Source organism: Saccostrea echinata, unplaced genomic scaffold, assembly GCF_033153115.1.
Source record: "Saccostrea echinata isolate AGI-Se365-2 ecotype Australia unplaced genomic scaffold, CSIRO_AGI_Sech_v1 ptg000054l, whole genome shotgun sequence".
NCBI classification, from domain to species: Eukaryota; Metazoa; Mollusca; class Bivalvia; order Ostreida; family Ostreidae; genus Saccostrea; species Saccostrea echinata.
In genome coordinates, this window is record NW_026889803.1 from 55,660,001 (window position 1) to 55,681,773 (window position 21,773).

The window sequence follows — 21,773 nt, forward strand, 5'->3', positions numbered from 1 at the left end:
CCGGAATTTTTCTCGGAAACGGTTTGAGGTAAAGATGTGAAATTTACAAGGGTATTAGATCATGACATTCTCTTTGTTTCGAAGTTGTTTTCGTGTATTTCCGGTACTTCCTGTCTGAACCGGAAGTGAACTTGTGTTTGGTCAATTTTCAACTTTTTTGTTTTTTAATATTTTTTCAAGATATTATTATGTATAACAGAGGTTATTCTACACATACTAAATATATAATTTGTTTTGAAATCAGATTCCACATTTTGCAGATTTTCGGTACCGTCATTTTCCCTATTTACCTAGTGTGTAGACAATGGGCAAAGAAAGATAACTCTGACTTGTAAGTGAGAATAGAACTTTCGAGATAAAGGCGGAAATAGTATCGAAGACGTCAGAGACATATACAGTCTCCATATCAAAATATTTAGACGTTCTATATTCACTCTTCAAAATCTAAGAGTACGTTGGTTACCGCTTCCAGTGCATGTAAAGTTTGAAGTTGCCAGTGTAGTGTAAGTCTGTATTGACAGTTAATTGATTTACACATGAATATATCTAAAAAAAAAAATAATATATATGCTAGGTAGCTAATTCAATTAAATATATTATAAGCACTGAATATACATTTATAGTGATGGACAGGCATGCAGTTTTATCTATTTCGTATATTAAGTTCAGAATACGATAGTTATAAGCCTTCTATAATGCAGACGATTTATTATTCTCTATGATTTGAATGCGAAATTATCCCGATTTCCGAGTTTTACTTTATATTAAAAAATATTACATACACACAAAAAAGGAATTGAGCGATAGAAAATTGCAATACAGTACTGTTTTAAAGCCTTTATAAATAAACTGATATCTGCCACTGAAAAGAAAGAAAATCAATCTATAGATTAGATTTGGTTATTACATGTATATTTGTTAAAAGGTTAAATTATTTATGACACATGATCTATACTCTATATACCCAAGGAATTATAAAAGATGTGAAAAGGCGATTCTTGGATTCTTATGAAATACTCAAAGAGTTAAAGAGTGTGTGAAATAATGGTACGCTATATGTTTCTTTTGAAAAAAAAAACATGATAAAAAAATTGTACAGGTCAGTTGATATGTGGGATAAGTATATCTGAATGAACACAATTTTATGCAATGATATATAATTATGTACATGCAACTGACGTCCGTACTTTTCCTTATAATTCATAAAACATAAAATTATCTAATTCCTTTGAAGCCCCCCCCCCGCCCCCCCCCCCCCCCCCCCCCCCCCCCCCCCCGTCTTGATTAATATTTGGAGACGTTCGTGCAGCTAGGCATTTGAATTATATATTCGTTTTAGATTTAAATCAGGAACATGTGAATAACATTACCATTTACATTTATACAGAATTTCATATTCTATAGTTATGAAATGTTCAATTTACATGTCTGAGAGAGAGAGAGAGAGAGGAGAGATTCCCTCTTAATCCCGATCCAGACCAAAAATTAGTTCTATATCGGTCACACCCATTCTTTATTAGATGTTTTCTGATTTCATAGTCAGTCACGGTCACATCCTGTATATTTTTCAGCTTAAAAAGTATCGCACGAAGTGCACGTGTGTTGACCTGTCAATCAAAATCACTTGACGCTGTATGCACTGCAATTAAGTAGCCTGAGTTCGAAATGATCTTGAAGTATGATCTTTAAGTAAATTTGATGCAATAAACTTGTGAAAGAATAGAATAAAATAAAAAATAAAATATCTCGGTATTATGAACTTCGATTGTGGGACGTGGAGACCGGTCCTTTGGATGAGATCGTATAAATCGAGGTCCCTTGTCGCAGAAGGTGCTGGCATAAAAAAGATTCCTCACTGCTCAATTGTGATAAGTGCCAAAGTATAGGACAAAAATTTGCAGTCTCCACCGGCGAGTGGTGGCATCTCCATGTGAGTGAAAAATTCTGGAGAGAGACGTTAAACAACATACGTATAATTAATCAATCAATCGATTGCTGAAGAATTACTGTAATTGAATAATCTGTCTTATAGGTATGCTGTCAAATCTTGATATTATAACTTTCCAAAACTCAGTGACTTTACGTTTAATGTGATACTAACTTAATTCATTATATTTTTTTATAACACCATCACAATTATGCCAAAACATATACACAGTGAAGTTTATGATAGTACGGTGTTCTTCGTCTGTTTGTTTGTCTTAGAAATGATTGCAAACAATTTTTTTTAAAAATTGCAAATGATATACGTATATCTCTTATAGGTGCAAAATGTATTATACAAGATTGATAATGAAAATCAAAGTACCTTAAGTAATGAAAGGACTTTTTTCCAGTAATTTTTTTCATTCACAGTAAATATGATATGTATGTTTTTTACACAGAAAAAAGCAAATTCTTACAGATTTAGAAGAACGGAAGACTTTTTTGTTGCCATGGCAACAAGAGTCTAGTTATTATTATTATTATTATTATTCCTCCCAAATTTTGTGAGCGCGATTACTCAGAGATGGTTGGATAGATTTTCACAAGTTTTCACATGATAGTAGGCTGATATATGAAGTTTATATAAAATTCCGTTTTTTGAAAAATTCACTTCCGGTCCGAAGTTACGGCCGAATTTCCAATTTTTAAATGGACTTTTGTCCGGAATTTTTCTCGGAAACGGTTTGAGGTAAAGATGTGAAATTTACAGGAGTATTAGATCATGACATTCTTTTTGTTTCGAAGCTGTTTTCGTGTGTTTCCGGTACTTCCTGTCCGAACCGGAAGTGAACTTGTGTTTGGTCAATTTTCAACTTTTTTGTTTTTTAATATTTTTTCAAGATATTATTATGTATAACAGAGGTTATTCTACAAATACTAAATATATAATTTGTTTTAAAATTGGATTGCGCATTTTCTAGATTTTAGGTACCGTCATTTTTCCCATTTACCTAGTGTGTATACAATGGGCAAAGAAAGATAACTCTGACTTGTAAGTGAGAATAGAACTTTCGAGATAAAGGCGGAAATAGTATCGATGACGTCAGAGACATATACACTCTCCATATCAAAAATATTTAGACGTTCCATATGCACTCTTCTAAATGTAAGAGTACGTTGGTTACCGCTTCCAAAGCATGTAAAGTTGTCAGTGTAGTGTAAGTCTGTATTGACAATTAATTGATTTACACATGAATATATCTAAAAAGAAAAATTAATATATATGCTAGGTACCTAATTCAAGTAAATATATTATAAGCACTGAATATACATTTATAGTGATGGACAGGCATGCAATTTTATCTATCTCGTATAGTAAGTTCAGAATACGATAGTTATAAGCCTTCTATAATGTAGACGATTTATTATTCTCTATGATTTGAATGCGAAATTATCCCGATTTCCGAGTTTTATTTTCGATATTAAAAAATATTACATACACTCAAAAAAGGAATTGAGCGATAGAAAATTGTAATACAGTACTGTTTTAAAGCCTTTATAAATAAATTGATATCTGCCACTGAAAAGAAAGAAAATCAATCTATAGATTAGATTTGGTTATTACATGTATATTTGATAAAAAGGTTAAATTATTTATGACGCATGATCTATACTCTATATACCCAAGGAATTAAAAAAGACGATTCTTGAATTCTTGTGAAATACTCAAAGAGTTAAAAAAAAAAAATATGTGAAAACGCGATCCTGTGTGAAATAATGGTACGCTATATGTTTCTTTTGAAAAAAAACCATGATAAAAAAATTGCACAGGTCTCTTGATATGTGGGATAAGTATACCTGAATGAACACAATTTTATGCAGTGATATATAATTATGTACATGCAACTGACGTCCATACTTTTCCTTATAATTCATAAAACATAAAACTATCTAATTCCTTTGAAGCCTCCTCCCCCCCCCCCCCCCATCTTGATTAATATTTGGAGACGTTCGTGCAGCTAGGCATTTGAATTATATATTCGTTTTAGATTTAAATCTGGAACATGTGAATATAATTACCATTTACATGTATACAGAATTTCATATTCTATAATGGTAGATTTGTCATTATGAAATGTTCAATTTACGTCTGAGAGAGAGGGGGGGGGAGAGAGAGATTCCCTCTTAATCCCGATCCTCCTATCCATTTACATAGACCAAAAATTAGTTCTGTATCGGTCACACCCATTCTTTATTAAATGTTTTCTGATTTCATAGTCAGTCATGGTCACATCCTGTATATTTTTCAGCTTAAAAAGTATCACACGAAGTGCACGTGTGTTGACCTGTCAATCAAAATCACTTGACGCTGTATTCACTGCAATTAAGTAGCCTGAGTTCGAAATGATCTTGAAGTATGATCTTTAAGTAAATCTGATGCAACAATCTTGTGAAAAAATAAAATAAAAAATAAAATATCTCGGTATTATGAACTTCGATTGCGGGACGTGGGGACCGGTCCTTTGGATGAGATCGTATAAATCGAGGTCCCTTGTCGCAGAAGGTGCTGGCATAAAAAAGATTCCCCACTGCTCAATTGCGATAAGTGCCAAAGTATAGGACAACCAGAAGTCTCTGATGAGACTGTAGCTCTACTGGTCTGTTTGTATAACAAAAGAAAAGTAGCACTTGGATTTGAAACATTGCAACATGCAACAATAAATAGAATTATGTATCTTAATGTAGTCTACTTTTGTGACAAGTTATATTGAAATCAAATGAAAACTAGGAGTAGTAGCGTTTTGAAAGTATTTCACGGAAATTTCTATTTTTAGTACCGGTAACCATGACAACACCATTCACCCAAATAAAAAAAAACAGAAATACATATTATGTATCGTAGTGTATTCTAACTGTGTGCCAAATTAGATTGAAATCAGACCAAAATTGTAGGAGGAGTAACGTTTTAAAGGAATTTCACAGAAATTTCTATTTTAAGTAACCATGGCAACACTGTTCATCGAATTCAAAAACCAATGCAATAAACTATGAATCTTAGTATAGTCTTCTTGTATGCCTAATTATATTAGAAGCAGACTAAAACTGTAGGAGGAGAAGTGTTTTAAAGGAATTTCACAGAAATTTCTATTTTTAGTAACCATGGCAACACCGTCCATTGAATTCAAAAACCGATGCACTAAATTATGCATCTTAGTGTAGTGTACTTGTGTGCCAAGTTATATTGAAATCGGACCAAAACTGTAGGAGGAGTAGCGTTTTAAAGGAATTTCACAGAAATTTCTATTTTTAGTAACCATGGCAACACCGTCCATCGAAATCAAAAACCGATGCACTAAATTATGTATCTTAGTGTAGTCTACTTGTGTGCCAAGTTATATTGAAATCGGACCAAAACTGTAGGAGGAGTAGCGTTTTAAAGGAATTTCACAGAATTTCTATTTTTAGTAACCATGGCAACACCGTCCATCGAAATCAAAAACCGATTGACTAAATTATGTATCTTAGTGTAGTGTACTTGTGTGCCAAGTTATATTGAAATCGGACCAAAACTGTAGGAGGAGTAGCGTTTTAAAGGAATTTCACAGAAATTTCTATTTTTAGTAACCATGGCAACACCGTCCATCGAAATTAAAAACCGATGCTCTAAATTATGTATCTTAGTGTAGTCTACTTGTGTGCCAAGTTATATTGAAATCGGACCAAAACTGTAGGAAGAGTAGCGTTTTAAAGGAATTTCACAGAAATTTCTATTTTTAGTAACCATGGCAACACCGTCCATCGAAATCAAAAACCGATGCACTAAATTACGTATCTTAGTGTAGTCTACTTGTGTGCCAAGTTATATTGAAATCGGACCAAAACTGTAGGAGGAGTAGCGTTTTAAAGGAATTTCACAGAAATTTCTATTTTTAGTAACCATGGCAACACCGTCCATCGAAATCAAAAACCGATGCACTAAATTATGTATCTTAGTGTAGTCTACTTGTGTGCCAAGTTATATTGAAATCGGACCAAAACTGTAGGAGGAGTAGCGTTTTGAAAAATTGTTTACAGACAGACGGACAGACAGACAGACAGACAGACAGACGGACGGACGACGGACACCTTACTATCGCATAAGCTCTTCTGGTCTCTGACCAGAAGAGCTAAAAATTTGCAGTCTCCACCGGCGAGTGGTGGCGTCTTCATGTAAGTGAAAAATTCTCGAGAGGGACGTTAAACAACATACGTATAATCAATCAATCAATCGATTGCTGAAGAATTACTGTAATTGAATAATCTGTCTTAGAGGTATGCTGTCAAATCTTGATATTATAACTTTACAAAACTCAGTGACTTTACGTTTAGTGTGATACTAACTTTTTTTATAACACCATCACAATTATGCCAAAATATACACACAAGGAAGTTTATGATAGTACGGTGTTCATTCGTCTGTTTGTTTGTCTTAGAAATGATTGCAAACAATTTTTTTTAAATTGCTAATGAACGTTTATCTCTTATAGGTGCCAAATGTATTATAGATTGATAATGAAAATCAAAGTACCTTAAGTACTGAAAGGACTTTTTTCCAGTTATTTTTTTCTTTCACAGTAAATATGATATGTATGCTTTTTACACAGAAAAAAGCAAATTCTTACAGATTTAAAAGAACGGAAGACTTTTTTGTTGCCATGGCAACAAGAGTCTAGTTATTATTATTATTATTATTATTCCTCCCAAATTTTGTGAGCGCGATTACTCAGAGATGGCTGGATAGATTTTCACAATTTTTTACAACATAATAGGTTGATATGTGAAGTTTATATAAAATTCCGTTTTTTGAAGAATTCACTTCCGGTTCGATGTTATGGCCGAATTTTAAATTTTAAAATGGACTTTTGTCCGGCGTTTTTCTCGGAAACGGTTTGAGATAAAGATGTGAAATTTACAGGAGTATTAGATCATGACATTCTCTTTGTTTCGAAGTTGTTTTCGTGTGTTTCCGGTACTTCCTGTCCGAACCGGAAGTAAATTTGTGTTTCGGTAAATTTTTAACTTTTTTGTTTTTTAATATTTTTTCAAGATATTATTATGTATAACAGAGGTTATTCTACAAATACTAGATATATAATTTGTTTTGAAATCAGATTCCACATTTTGTAGATTTTTGGTACCGTCATTTTCCCTATTTATCTAGTGGGCAAAGAAAGATAACTCTGACTTGTAAGTGAGAATAGAACTTTCGAGATAAAGGCGGAAATAGTATCGATGACGTTAGAAACATATACACTCTCCATATCAACATATTTAGACGTTCCATGTTCACTCTTCTAAATGTAAGAGTACGTTAGTTACCGCCTCCAGTGCATGTATAGTTTAAAGTTACCAGTGTAGTGTAAGTCTGTATTGACAGTTAATTGATTTACACATGTATATATCTAAAAAAAAAAAAAACTATATATGCTAGGTAGCTAATTCAAGTAAATATATTATAAGCACTGAATATACATTTATAGTGATGGACAGGCATGCAGTTTTATTTATCTCGTATAGTAGTAAGTTCAGAATATTTATAAGATAGTTACTAAGCCTTCTATAATCAGACGATTTTATTATTCTCTATTATTTGAATGCGAATTTATCCCGATTTCCGAGTATTATTTTCAATATTAAAAAATATTACATACACTCGAAAAGGAACTGAGCGATAGAAAATCGTAATACAGTACTGTTTTAAAGCCTTTGGAAATAAATTGATATCTGCCACTTAAAAGAAAGAAAATCAATTTATAGATTAGATTTGTTTATTACATGTATATTTGACAAAAAGTTTAATTATTTATGACACATGATCTATACTCTATATACTCAAGGAGTTATAAAAGATGTGAAAAGGCGATTCTTGGATTTTTGTGAAATACTCAAAGAGTTAAAAAAAAAAAATATGTGAAAACGCGATTCTGTGTGAAATAATGCTTCGCTATATGTTTCTTTTGAAAAAAAAAACATGATAAAAAAATTGCACAGGTCTGTTGATATGTGGGATAATTATACCTGAATGAGCACAATTTTATGCAATGATATATAATTATATACATGCAACTGACGTCCCTACTTTTCCTTATAATTCATAAAACTATCTAATTCCTTTGACCCTCCCCCCCCCCCCCCTCGTCTTGATTAATATTTGGAGACGTTCGTGCAGCTAGGCATTTGAATTATATATTCGTTTTAGATTTAAATCTGGAACGTGGTTATAATTACCATTTACATGTCATGTGTACAGAATTTCATATTCTATAATGGTACATTATGATACTGAAATGTTCAATTTACATGTCTGTGTGTGTGTGAGAGAGAGAGAAAGAGAGAGAGAGAGAGAGATTCTCTATTAATCCCGATCCTCCTATCCATTTACATAGACCCAAATATATTTCTATATCAGTCACACCCATTCTTTATTAAATGTTTTCTGATTTCACAGTCAGTCATGGTCACATCCTGTATATTTTTCAGCTTAAAAAGTATCACACGAAGTGCACCTGTGTTGACCTGTCAATCAAAATCACTTGACGCTGTATGCACTGCAATTAAGTAGCCTGAGTTCGAAATGATCTTGAAGTATGATCTTTAAGTAAATCTGATGCAACAAACTTGTGAAAAAATAGAATAAAATAAAAAATAAAATATCTCGGTATTATGAACTTCGATTGTGGGACGTGGAGACTGGTCCTTTGGATGAGATCGTATAAATCGAGGTCCCTTGTCGCAGAAGGTGCTGGCATAAAAAAGATTCCCCAATGCTCAATTGCGATAAGTGCCAAAGTATAGGACAAAAATTTGCAGTCTCCACCGGCGAGTGGTGGCGTCTCCATGTGAGTGAAAAATTCTGGAGAGGGACGTTAAACAACAAACGTATAATCAATCAATCAATCAAATCGATTGCTGAAGAATTACTGTAATTGAATAATCTGTCTTATAGGTATGCTGTCAAATCTTGATAATATAACTTTACAAAACTCAGTGACTTTACGTTTAATGTGATACTAACTTAATTCATTATATTTTTTTTATAACACCAACACAATTATGCCAAAATATACACACAATGAAGTTTATGATAGTACGGTGTTCGTTCGTCTGTTTGTTTGTCTTAGAAATGATTGCAAACAATTTTTTTTATTAAATTGCTAATGATATACGTTTATCTCTTATAGGTGCCAAATGTATTATACAAGATTGATAATGAAAATCAAAGTACCTGAAGTACTGAAAGGACTTTTTTCCAGTTTTTTTTTCTTTCACAGTAAATATGATATGTATGTTTTTTACACAGAAAAAAAAGCAAATTCTTACAGATTTAGAAGAACGGAAGACTTTTTTGTTGCCATGGCAATAAGAGTCTAGTTATTATTATTTTTCTTCCTGGGTACTTTTTTGTCCCTGAGTGATCTCCGAAACTATACATCCGATTGAGTTGAAACCTTTTTAGGGTTCATAGGAATGTTATGTAGATTTGCGGAACGAAGGTCATTTTGCGCGCACGTGCATGCACGTGCGTGCGCGTGCAATGAGTAAAATGACCAATATACTTGATATAGCCATAACTTTCATATCTTTTGATGAAATACTTTGATACTCAAAATATAAGGGTGTATTAATAGTGTAGACAAGATGACATGGTCAGAATGCACATGCATGCACGTGCGCGCATGCGCATTGATTGAAATAACCAATACAATTGATATAGACTTTACTACGTGCACGCGCGTGCAATGCGTAAAATGATAGATATACTTAATATAGCCGAATTTTTTTTTATCTTTTAATGAAATTTGAATATAAAGATGTATTAAAAGTGTAGACAAGTTGACATGGTCATTTTGTACATGCATGCCCGTGCGCGCGAGTGTAATGCGTAAAAAAACCCCAATATACTTGATTGCCTTATTTAATGAAGCTTACAGGGAATAAGACACCAAAAGGAAGTTGGGGAGCGTTTGGGGAACATCTGTAACGGTCCCCGTTACAATTAGTACTAGTTATTAAGTCTTCCGTTCACAACGGAAGACTTATAGTGATTGTATTGTTTCTTTTTATTATTAAGTCTTCCGTTCACAACGGAAGACTTATAGTGTTTGTATTGTTTCTTTTTATTATTATTATTATTATTATTATTCCTCCCAAATTTTGTGAGCGCGATTACTCAGAGATGGTTAGATAGATTTTCACAATTTTTCACATGATAGTAGGCTGATATATGAAGTTTATATAAAATTCCGTTTTTTGAAAAATTCACTTCCGGTTCGAAGTTACGGCCGAATTTCCAATTTTTAAATGGACTTTTGTCCGGAATTTTTCTCGGAAACGGTTTGAGGTAAAGATGTGAAATTTACAGGAGTATTAGATCATGACATTCTCTTTGTTTCGAAGTTGTTTTCGTGTGTTTCCGGTACTTCCTGTCCGAACCGGAAGTGAACTTGTATTTGGTCAATTTTTAACTTTTTTGTTTTTTAATATTTTTTCAAGATATTATTATGTATAACAGAGGTTATTCTACAAATACTAAATATATAATTTGTTTTGAAATCAGATTCCACATTTTGCAGATTTTCGATACCGTCATTTCCCCTATTTACCTAGTGTGTAAACAATGGACAAAGAAAGATAACTCTGACTTGTAAGTGAGAATAGAACTTTCGAGATAAAGGCGGAAATAGTATCGATGACGTCGGAGACATATACACTCTCCATATCAAAATATTTAGACGTTCCATATTCAGTCTTCTAAATGTAAGAGTACGTTGGTTACCACTTCCAGTGCATGTATAGTTTAAAGTTGCCAGTGTAGTGTAAGTCTGTATTGACAGTTAATTGATTTACACATGAATATATCTAAAAAAAAATTGATATATATGCTAGGTACCTAATTCAAGTAAATATATTATAAGCACTGAATATACATTTATAGTGATGGACAGGCATGCAGTTTTATCTATCTCGTATAGTAAGTTCAGAATACGATAGTTATAAGCCTTCTATAATGCAGACGATTTATTATTCTCTATGATTTGAATGCGAAATTATCCCGATTTCCGAGTTTTATTTTCGATATTAAAAAAATATTACATACACTCAAAAAGGAATTGAGCGATAGAAAATTGTAATACAGTACTGTTTTAAAGCCTTTATAAATAAATTGATATCTGCCACTTAAAAGAAAGAAAATCAATCTATAGATTAGATTTGGTTATTACATGTATATTTGATAAAAAGTTAAATTATTTATGACACATAATCTATACTCTATATACCCAAGGAATTATAAAAGATGTGAAAAGACGATTCTTGGGCATGGAATCTTGGGAAATACTCAAAGAGTTAAAAAAAAAAATGTGAAAACGCGATTCTGTGTGAAATAATGGTACGCTATATGTTTCTTTTGAAAAAAAAAAAACATGAAAAAAAAATTGTACAGGTCTGTTGATATGTGGGATAAGTATACCTGAATGAACACAATTTTATGCAGTGATATATAATTATGTACATGCAACTGACGTCCGTACTTTTCCTTATAATTCATAAAACATAAAACTATCTAATTCCTTTGAAGCCCCCACCCCCACCCCCGTCTTGATTAATATTTGGAGACGTTCGTGCAGCTATGCATTTGAATTATATATTCGTTTTAGATTTAAATCTGGAACATGTGAATATAATTACCATTTACATGTATGCAGAATTTCATATTCTATAATGGTAGATTTGTCATTATGAAATGTTCAATTTACGTCTGAGAGAGAGAGGGGGGGGGGGGAGAGAGATTCCCTCTTAATCCCGATCCTCCTATCCATTTACATAGACCAAAAATTAGTTCTATATCGGTCACACCCATTCTTTATTAAATGTTTTCTGATTTCATAGTCAGTCATGGTCATATCCTGTATATTTTTCAGCTTAAAAAGTATCACACGAAGTGCACCTGTGTTGACCTGTCAATCAAAATCACTTGACGCTGTATGCACTGCAATTAAGTAGCCTGAGTTCGAAATGATCTTGAAGTATGATCTTTAAGTAAATCTGATGCAACAAACTTGTGAAAAAATAGAATAAAATAAAAAATAAAATATCTCGGTATTATGAACTTCGATTGTGGGACGTGGAGATCGGTCCTTTGGATGAGATCGTATAAATGGAGGTCCCTTGTCGCAGAAGGTGCTGGCATAGAAAAGATTCCCCTCTGCTCAATTGCGATAAGTGCCAAAGTAGAGGACAAAAATTTGCAGTCTCCACCGGCGAGTGGTGGCGTCTCCATGTGAGTGAAAAATTCTGGAGAGGGACGTTAAACAACATACGTATAATCAATCAATCGATTGCTGAAGAATTACTGTAATTGAATAATCTGTCTTATAGGTATGCTGTCAAATCTTGATATTATAACTTTCCAAAACTCAGTGACTTTACGTTTAATGTGATACTAACTTAATTCATTATATTTTTTTATAACACCATCACAATTATGCCAAAACATACACACAGTGAAGTTTATGATAGTACGGATTGTTTGTCTTAGAAATGATTGCAAACAATTTTTTTTTAAATTGCTAATGATATACGTATATCTCTTATAGGTGCCAAATGTTTTATACAAGATTGATAATGAAAATCAAAGTACCTTAAGTACTGAAAGGACTTTTTTCCAGTTATTTTTTTCTTTCACAGTAAATATGATATATGTTTTTTACACAGAAAAAAAGCAAATTCTTACAGATTTAGAAGAACGGAAGACTTTTTTGTTGCCATGGCAACAAGAGTCTAGTTATTATTATTATTATTATTATTATTCCTCCCAAATTTTGTGAGCGCGATTACTCAGAGATGGTTGGATAGATTTTCACAATTTTTCACATGATAGTAGGCTGATATATGAAATTTATATAAAATTCCGTTTTTTGAAAAATTCACTTCCGGTCCGAAGTTACGGCCGAATTTCCAATTTTTAAATGGACTTTTGTCCGGAATTTTTCTCGGAAACGGTTTGAGATAAAGATGTGAAATTTACAGGGGTATTAGATCATGACATTCTCTTTGTTTCGAAGTTGTTTTCGTGTGTTTCCGGTACTTCCTGTCCGAACCGGAAGTGAACTTGTGTTTGGTCAATTTTCAACTTTTTTGTTTTTTAATATTTTTTCAAGATATTATTATGTATAACAGAGGTTATTCTACAAATACTAAATATATAATTTGTTTTGAAATCAGATTCCACATTTTGTAGATTTTCGGTACCCTCATTTTCCCTATTTACCTAGTGTGTAGACAATGGGCAAAGAAAGATAACTCTGACTTGTAAGTGAGAATAGAACTTTCGAGATAAAGGCGGAAATAGTATCGATGACGTCAGAGACATATACACTCTCCATATCAAAATATTTAGACGTTCTATATTCACTCTTCAAAATTTAAGAGTACGTTGGTTACCGCTTCCAGTGCATGTAAAGTTTGAAGTTGCCAGTGCAGTGTAAGTCTGTATTGACAGTTAATTGATTTACACATGAATATATCTAAAAAAATTAATATATGTGCTAGGTAGGTAGCTAATTCAAGTAAATATATTATATAAGCACTGAATATACATTTATAGTGATGGACAGGCATGCAGTTTTATCTATTTCGTATATTAAGTTCAGAATACGATAGTTATAAGCCTTCTGTAATGCAGACGATTTATTATTCTCTATGGTTTGAATGCGAAATTATCCCGATTTCCGAGTTTTACTTTCGATATCAAAAAATATTACATACACTCAAAAAAAGGAATTAAGCGATAGAAAATTGTAATACAGTACTGTTTTAAAGCCTTTATAAATAAATTGATATCTGCCACTGAAAAGAAAGAAAATCAATCTATAGATTAGATTCGGTTATTACATGTATAATTCATAAAAGGTTAAATTATTTATGACACATGATCTATACTCTATATACCCAAGGAATTATAAAAGATGTGAAAAGGCGATTCTTGGATTCTTGTGAAATACTCAAAGAGTTAAAGAGTGTGTGAAATAATGGTACGCTATATGTTTCTTTTGAAAAAAAAAAACATGATAAAAAAATTGTACAGGTCTGTTGATATGTGGGATAAGTATATCTGAATGAACACAATTTTATGCAATGATATATAATCATGTACATGCAACTGACGTCCGTACTTTTCCTTATAATTCATAAAACATAAAATTATCTAATTCCTTTGAAGCCCCCCCCCCCCCCCCCCAGTCTTGATTAATATTTGGAGACGTTCGTGCAGCTAGGCATTTGAATTATATATTCGTTTTAGATTTAAATCTGGATCATGTGAATAACATTACCATTTACATGTAAACAGAATTTCATATTCTATAATTATGAAATGTTCAATTTACGTCTGAGAGAGAGAGAGAGAGAGAGAGGAGAGATTCCCTCTTAATCCCGATCCAGACCAAAAATTAGTTCTATATCGGTCACACCCATTCTTTATTAGATGCTTTCTGATTTCATAGTCAGTCATGGTCACATCCTGTATATTTTTCAGCTTAAAAAGTATCACACGAAGCGCACGTGTGTTGACCTGTCAATCAAAATCACTTGACGCTGTATGCACTGCAATTAAGTAGCCTGAGTTCGAAATGATCTTGAAGTATGATCTTTAAGTAAATTTGATGCAATAAACTTGTGAAAGAATAGAATAAAATAAAAAATAAAATATCTCGGTATTATGAACTTCGATTGTGGGACGTGGAGACCGGTCCTTTGGATGAGATCGTATAAATCGAGGTCCCTTGTCGCAGAAGGTGCTGGCATAAAAAAGATTCCCCACTGCTCAATTGCAATAAGTGCCAAAGTATAGGACAAAAATTTGCAGTCTCCACCGGCGAGTGGTGGCATCTCCATGTGAGTGAAAAATTCTGGAGAGAGACGTTAAACTACATACGTATAATCAATCAATCAATCGATTGCTGAAGAATTACTGCAATTGAATAATCTGTCTTATAGGTATGCTGTCAAATCTTGATATTATAACTTTACAATACTCAGTGACTTTACGTTTAATGTGATACTAACTTAATTCATTATATTTTTTTATAACACAATCACAATTATGCCAAAACATATACACAGTGAAGTTTATGATAGTACGGTGTTTGTTCGTCTGTTTGTTTGTCTTAGAAATGATTGCAAACAATTTTTTTTAAAAATTGCAAATGATATAACGTATATCTCTTATAGGTGCAAAATGTATTATACAAGATTGATAATGAAAATCAAAGTACCTTAAGTAATGAAAGGACTTTTTTCCAGTTATTTTTTTTCTTTCACAGTAAATATGATATGTATGTTTTTTACACAGAAAAATGCAAATTCTTACAGATTTAGAAGAACGGAAGACTTTTTTGTTGCCATGGCAACAAGAGTCTAGTTAAGTCTTCCGTTCACAACGGAAGACTTATAGTGATTGTATTGTTTCTTTTTATTAAGGTCTTCCGTCTCCACGGAAGACCTTATAGTGATTCTATTGTTTCTTATTATTATTATTCTTTTTTTTTTAGACAAAATTTTGTGCACGCGATTTCTCGAAAACTATTCTATGAATTTCTTTGAAATTTTCAGGGATAAAAGGTCTTTATATGAATTTTATATAAAATTCCGTTTTTTGGTAAATTCGGTTCCAGTGCCAAGTTATGGACAATTTCCTGATTTTAAAATGAAATTTTGTCCTCGAAGGATCTAAGAAACGGCTAAAGATATGAACTGGAGACTTGTTAGAGATGATAGGATATGACTTCTAGATTTGCAAAATTGCCTTTTCGTGCGTCGTCAGGACTTCCGGTCGCTTAAGGAAGTGATCAAAGAAATCGTTAAATTTCAACTTTCCTTTTTTAAATCAATACTTACATCACATTATTGCATCTCTTTTGTAGTTTCGAAATATGTTGGTCCCACCGGACACAAAAAGTCAACTTCCGGTTATAAGAGAAAAACTACGTAATTTGAGTATTTTTCTTTCCCATTAGCTTCTTTTGTAGATAAAGTATTTGGAATGAATTTTAAATATGTTATTCAGACAGCAAATGTCTAGAGTATCATTAAATATCTTTGTAAAATTCACTTCCGGTCGCGTGTTTTTCTGTCCTCAAAATGAGAAGTTGTCTTAGCAAGATCTCGAAAACGGTAAGAGATTAAGACACCAGACTTATATGAGCAACAGACCTTAAGATGTAGCCAAAACCACCTGGGTTCAGAGCGTCAGCCGTCACTTCCGGTCGTCAAAGGAATTGATCAAAGAAATCGAAAATTTCAACTTTTCTTTTTTTAATTAAAAATTGCATCACTTTATTGCATCTTTATCGCAGATTCGAAAGATGTTGGTGCCACCGGAAACAAAAACAACAACTTCCGGTTATAAGAGAAAAACGACATAATTTGAGTATTTTTTTCCCTATAAATATTCTTTATAGATGATGTATTTGAAATGAATTTTAAATATGTTATTCAGACTGCAAAGGTCGAGAGTAACCTCAAATATTTTTCAAAAATTCACTTCCGGTTGCGTGTTTTTCTGTCCTCAAAATGAAAAATTGTCTGAGTGAGATCACAAAAACAGGTAAAAGATTAAAACACCAAATTTTTATAAGTAACAGACCTTGAGGAGTAGGCAAAACCATTTTGGTTAAACGCGTCAGTCGTAACTTCCGGTCGTCACAGGAAGTGATCAAAGAAATCAAAAATTTTAACTTTTCTTTTTTAAATTAAAATTAACATCACTTTATTGCATCTCTTTCGCTGTTTTTGAAATATGTTAGATTCTACCGGAAACAAAAACGTCAACTTCCGGTTTTAGGTGATAAACTACGTTAATTCGATATTTAACTTTCTCATAAATATTGCTTATCGATAAAGTACTTGAAATGTTTTTATGCATTTTGTAGATACTGCAAATGTCTAGAGAAACGTCAGAGATTTTTTTTTTTTTATAAAATTCACTTCCAGTCGCCACGGTAGCTCAGTCGGTAGAGCGCTCGCTCCGTGATCGGGAGGTCGTGAGTTCGAATCTCGGCCGCGACAGACCTAAGTCGATAAAAAATAGGTAGCAACTGTTCCTTCGCCATGCGCTCGGCACTTTGAAGTGAAAGTTGCGGGTCCTTCGGATGAGACCTTAAAAACCGAGGCCCCGTGTCACGGCAGGCGTTGGCACGATAAAGATCCCTCACTGCTCAATGGCCCTAAGTGCCGAGTAAAGGTCAAAATTTGAAGCCCTTCACCGGTATATGGTGACGTCTCTATATGAGTGAAAAATTCTCGAATGGGACGTAAAACAATATACAATCAATCAATCAATCACTTCCAGTCGCTTGTTTACCTGTCCTCAAAATTAGAATTTGTTCTCACAATATTACTTGGCAACAGTAAACGACTGAAGTCTAAAACTTTCAGGACTGATAGTCAGTCATCAGTTTATTTGAATCGCGAGGAAATCTTGTATCGCCGTTACTTCTGGTCGTGACAGGAAGTGATGCAAAAAAAGTGAATGGTTAATGGTTAGCACATTGGATTTTCACGCTGGCGACAAGGGTTAAATCTCCAGAGTGTCTGAATTTCTTTTATCACCTTTTCAGCTTGAATTTACGTTTTTATTTTCAAAATCGGACGGAAGACCTCTCATTGCTCGCAATGAGTTTCTAATTATTATTATTATTATTATTATTCCTCCCAAATTTTGTGAGCGCGATTACTCAGAGATGGTTGGATAGATTTTCACAATTTTTCACTTGATAGTAGGCTGATATATGAAGTTTATATAAAATTCCGTTTTTTGAAAAATTCACTTCCGGTCCGAAGTTATGGCCGAATTTCCAATTTTTAAATGGACTTTTGTCCGGAATTTTTCTCGGGAACGGTTTGAGGTAAAGATGTGAAATTTACAGGAGTATTAGATCATGACATTCTCTTTGTTTCGAAGTTGTTTTCGTGTGTTTCCGGTACTTCCTGTCCGAACCGGAAGTGAACTTGTGTTTGGTCAATTTTCAACTTTTTTGTTTTTTAATATTTTTTCAAGATATTATTACGTATAACAGAGGTTATTCTACAAATACTAGATATATAATTTGTTTTGAAATCAGATTCCACATTTTGTAGATTTTTGGTACCCTCATTTTCCCTATTTACCTAGTGGGCAAAGAAAGATAACACTGACTTGTAAGTGAGAATAGAACTTTCGAGATAAAGGCGGAAATAGTATCGATGATGTTAGAAACATATACACTCTCCATATCAACATTTTTAGAGGTTCCATATTCACTCTTCTAAACGTAAGAGTACGTTAGTTACCGCTTCCAGTGCATGTATAGTTTAAAGTTACCAGTGTAGTGTAAGTCTGTATTGACAGTTAATTGATTTACACATGTATATATCTAAAAAAAAAATACTATATATGCTAGGTAGCTAATTCAAGTAAATATATTATAAGCACTGAATATACATTTATAGTGATGGACAGGCATGCAGTTTTATTTATCTCGTATAGTAGTAAGTTCAGAATATTTATAAGATAGTTACTAAGCCTTCTATAATCAGACGATTTTATTATTCTCTATTATTTGAATGCGAATTTATCCTGATTTCCGAGTATTATTTTCAATATTAAAAAATATTACATACACTCGAAAAGGAACTGAGCGATAGAAAATCGTAATATAGTACTGTTTTAAAGCCTTTGGAAATAAATTGATATCTGCCACTTAAAAGAAAGAAAATCAATTTATAGATTAGATTTGTTTATTACATGTATATTTGATAAAAAGTTTAATTATTTATGACACATGATCTATACTCTATATACCCAAGGAGTTATAAAAGATGTGAAAAGGCGATTCTTGGATTCTTGTGAAATACTCAAAGAGTTAAAAAAAAAAATATGTGAAAACGCGATTCTGTGTGAAATAATTCTACGCTATGTGTTTCTGTTGAAAAAAAAAACAGGATAAAAAAATTGCACAGGTCTGTTGATATGTGGGATAATTATACCTGAATGAGCACAATTTTATGCAATGATATATAATTATATACATGCAACTGACGTCCCTACTTTTCCTTATAATTCATAAAACATAAAACTATCTAATTCCTTTGACCCCCCCCCCCCCCCCCCCCCCCGTCTTGATTAATATTTGGAGACGTTCGTGAAGCTAGGCATTTGAATTATATATTCGTTTTAGATTTAAATCTGGAACGTGGTTATAATTACCATTTACATGTCATGTGTACAGAAGTTCATATTCTATAATGGTACATTTGTCATTATGATACTGAAATGTTCAATTTACATGTCTGTGTGTGTGTGTCTGTGAGAGAGAGAGAGAGAGAGAGATTCCCTCTTAATCCCGATCCTCCTATCCATTTACATAGACCCAAATATATTTCTATATCAGTCACACCCATTTTTTATTAAATGCTTTCTGATTTCACAGTCAGTCATGGTCACATCCTGTATATTTTTCTGCTTAAAAAGTATCGCACGAAGTGCACTTGTGTTGACCTGTCAATCAAAATCACGACGCTCTATGCAGTGCAATAAAGTAGCCTGAGTTCGAAATGATCTCGAAGTATGATCTTTAAGTAAATCTGATGCAACAAACTTGTGAAAATATAAATAAAATAAAACATCTCGGTATTATGATTTTCGATTGTGGGACGTGGAGACCGGTCCTTTGAGATCGCATAAATCGAGGTCCCGTGTCGCAGAAGGTGCTGGCACAAAAAAGATTCCTCACTGCTCAATGGCGAAATGTGCCAAAGTATAGGACAAAAATTTTAAATCTCCACCGACGAGTAGTGGCGTCTCCATGTGTGTGAAAAATTCTCGAGAGGGACGTTAAAAAACATATGATCAATCAATCAATCGATTGCTGAATAATTACTGTAACTGAATAATCTTTCTTATAGGTATGCTTTCAAATCTTGATATTATAACTTTACAAAACTCAGTGACTTTACGTTTAATGTGATACTAACTTAATTCATTATATTTTTTTTATAACACCATCACAATTATGCCAGAACGTATACACAGTGAAGTTTATGATAGTAGGGTGTTTGTTCGTCTGTTTGTCTTAGAAATGATTGCAAACATTTTTTTTAATTGCTAATTATCCTTGCCCTATGATATTCGTATATCTCTTATAGGTGCCAAACGCAGTATACGAGATTGATCATGAAAATCAAAGTACCTTAAGTACTGAAAGGACTTTTTTCCAGTTATTTTTTTCTTTCACAGTAAATATGATATGTATGTTTTTTACACAGAAAAAAGCAAATTCTTACAGATTTAGAAGAACGGAAGACTTTTTTGTTGCCATGGCAACAAGAGTCTAGTTATTATTATTATTATTATTTTTCTTCCTGGGTACTTTTTTGTCCGTGAGTGATCTCCGAAATTACACATCCGATTGAGGTGAAACCTTTTTAGGGTTAATAGGAATGTTATGTAGATTTGCGGAACGAAGGTCATTTTGCGCGCACGTGCATGCACGTGCGTGCGCGTGCAATGAGTAAAATGACCAATATACTTGATATAGCCATAACTTTCATATCTTTTGATGAAATGCTTTGATACTCAGAATATAAGGATATATTTATAGTGAAGACAAGATGACATGGTCAGAATGCGCATGCATGCACGTGCGCGCATGCGCATTAATTGAAATAACAAATACAATTGATATAGACTTAAATTGTACATTTTTTGATGAATTGCTTTGAAACTCAGAATATAAATATATATTAGAAGTGTAGAGAAGAAGACTTGACCAGCGCATACCTGCATGCATGTGCGTGCACGTGCGTGCGCATGCAATGAGTAAAATGACCAATATACTTGATATAGCCAAAACTTTCACATCCTTTGATGAAATGCTTTGATACTCAGGATATCAGGAAATATTAATAGTGTAGACAAGATGACATGGTCAGAATGCACATGCATGCACGTGTGCGCATGCGCAATGATTGAAATAACCAATACAAATGATATAGACATAACTTGTACATTTTTTGATGAATTGCTTTGAAACTCAGAATATAAATATATATTAGAAGTGTACACAAGATGACATGATCAGCGCACACATGCATGCACTTGCATCCACGTGCGTGCGGGTGCAATGAGTAGACTGACCAATATACTTGATATAGCCAAAACTTTCATATCTTTTGATGAAATGCTTTGATACTCAAAATATGTAGATATATTAATAGTGTTGACAAGAAGACACGGTCATCATGGACATGCATGCACGTGCTTGCAATGCGTAAAATGACAGATATACTTAATATAGCCGAATTTTTTTTAATCTTTTGATGAAATTTGAATATAAAGATGTATTAAACGTGTAGACAAGTTGACATGGTCATTTTGTACATGCATGCCCGTGCGCGCGCGTGTAATGTGTAAAAAAAAAACCAATATACTTGATTGCCTTATTTAATGAAGCTAACAGAGAATAAGACACCAAAAGGAAGTTGGGGAGCGTTTGGGGAACATCTGTAACGGTCCCCGTTACAATTAATACTAGTTATCAAATATGATGATAGAATTCATGACAGTTTATTTAATAGATAATTTAGGACTAGTATAAAACAGTCCACTGCACAAAATAACTATGTGTGCAGACTGCATGTAAAAATAGGAATCCAAACTTAACATACTTTAAATACTTCAAAAGAGAAAAAAATGATCATTTTCTTCTTAAAAAACCTTCCGCCACAAAATATAGTTCCTCACTTAATGCTTTTGGTATGGAATTTATTCA

At 33.0% G+C, this 21,773-nt stretch overlaps 1 protein-coding gene across 1 annotated transcript in view; it reads left to right on the top strand.

Moving 5' to 3' along the window:
* LOC133205580 (bromodomain-containing protein 7-like) overlaps nucleotides 1-21,773 on the top strand; it is a 45,680-nt gene that overhangs the window by 12,828 nt on the left and 11,079 nt on the right. The gene's annotated exons all lie outside the window — the stretch shown is intronic.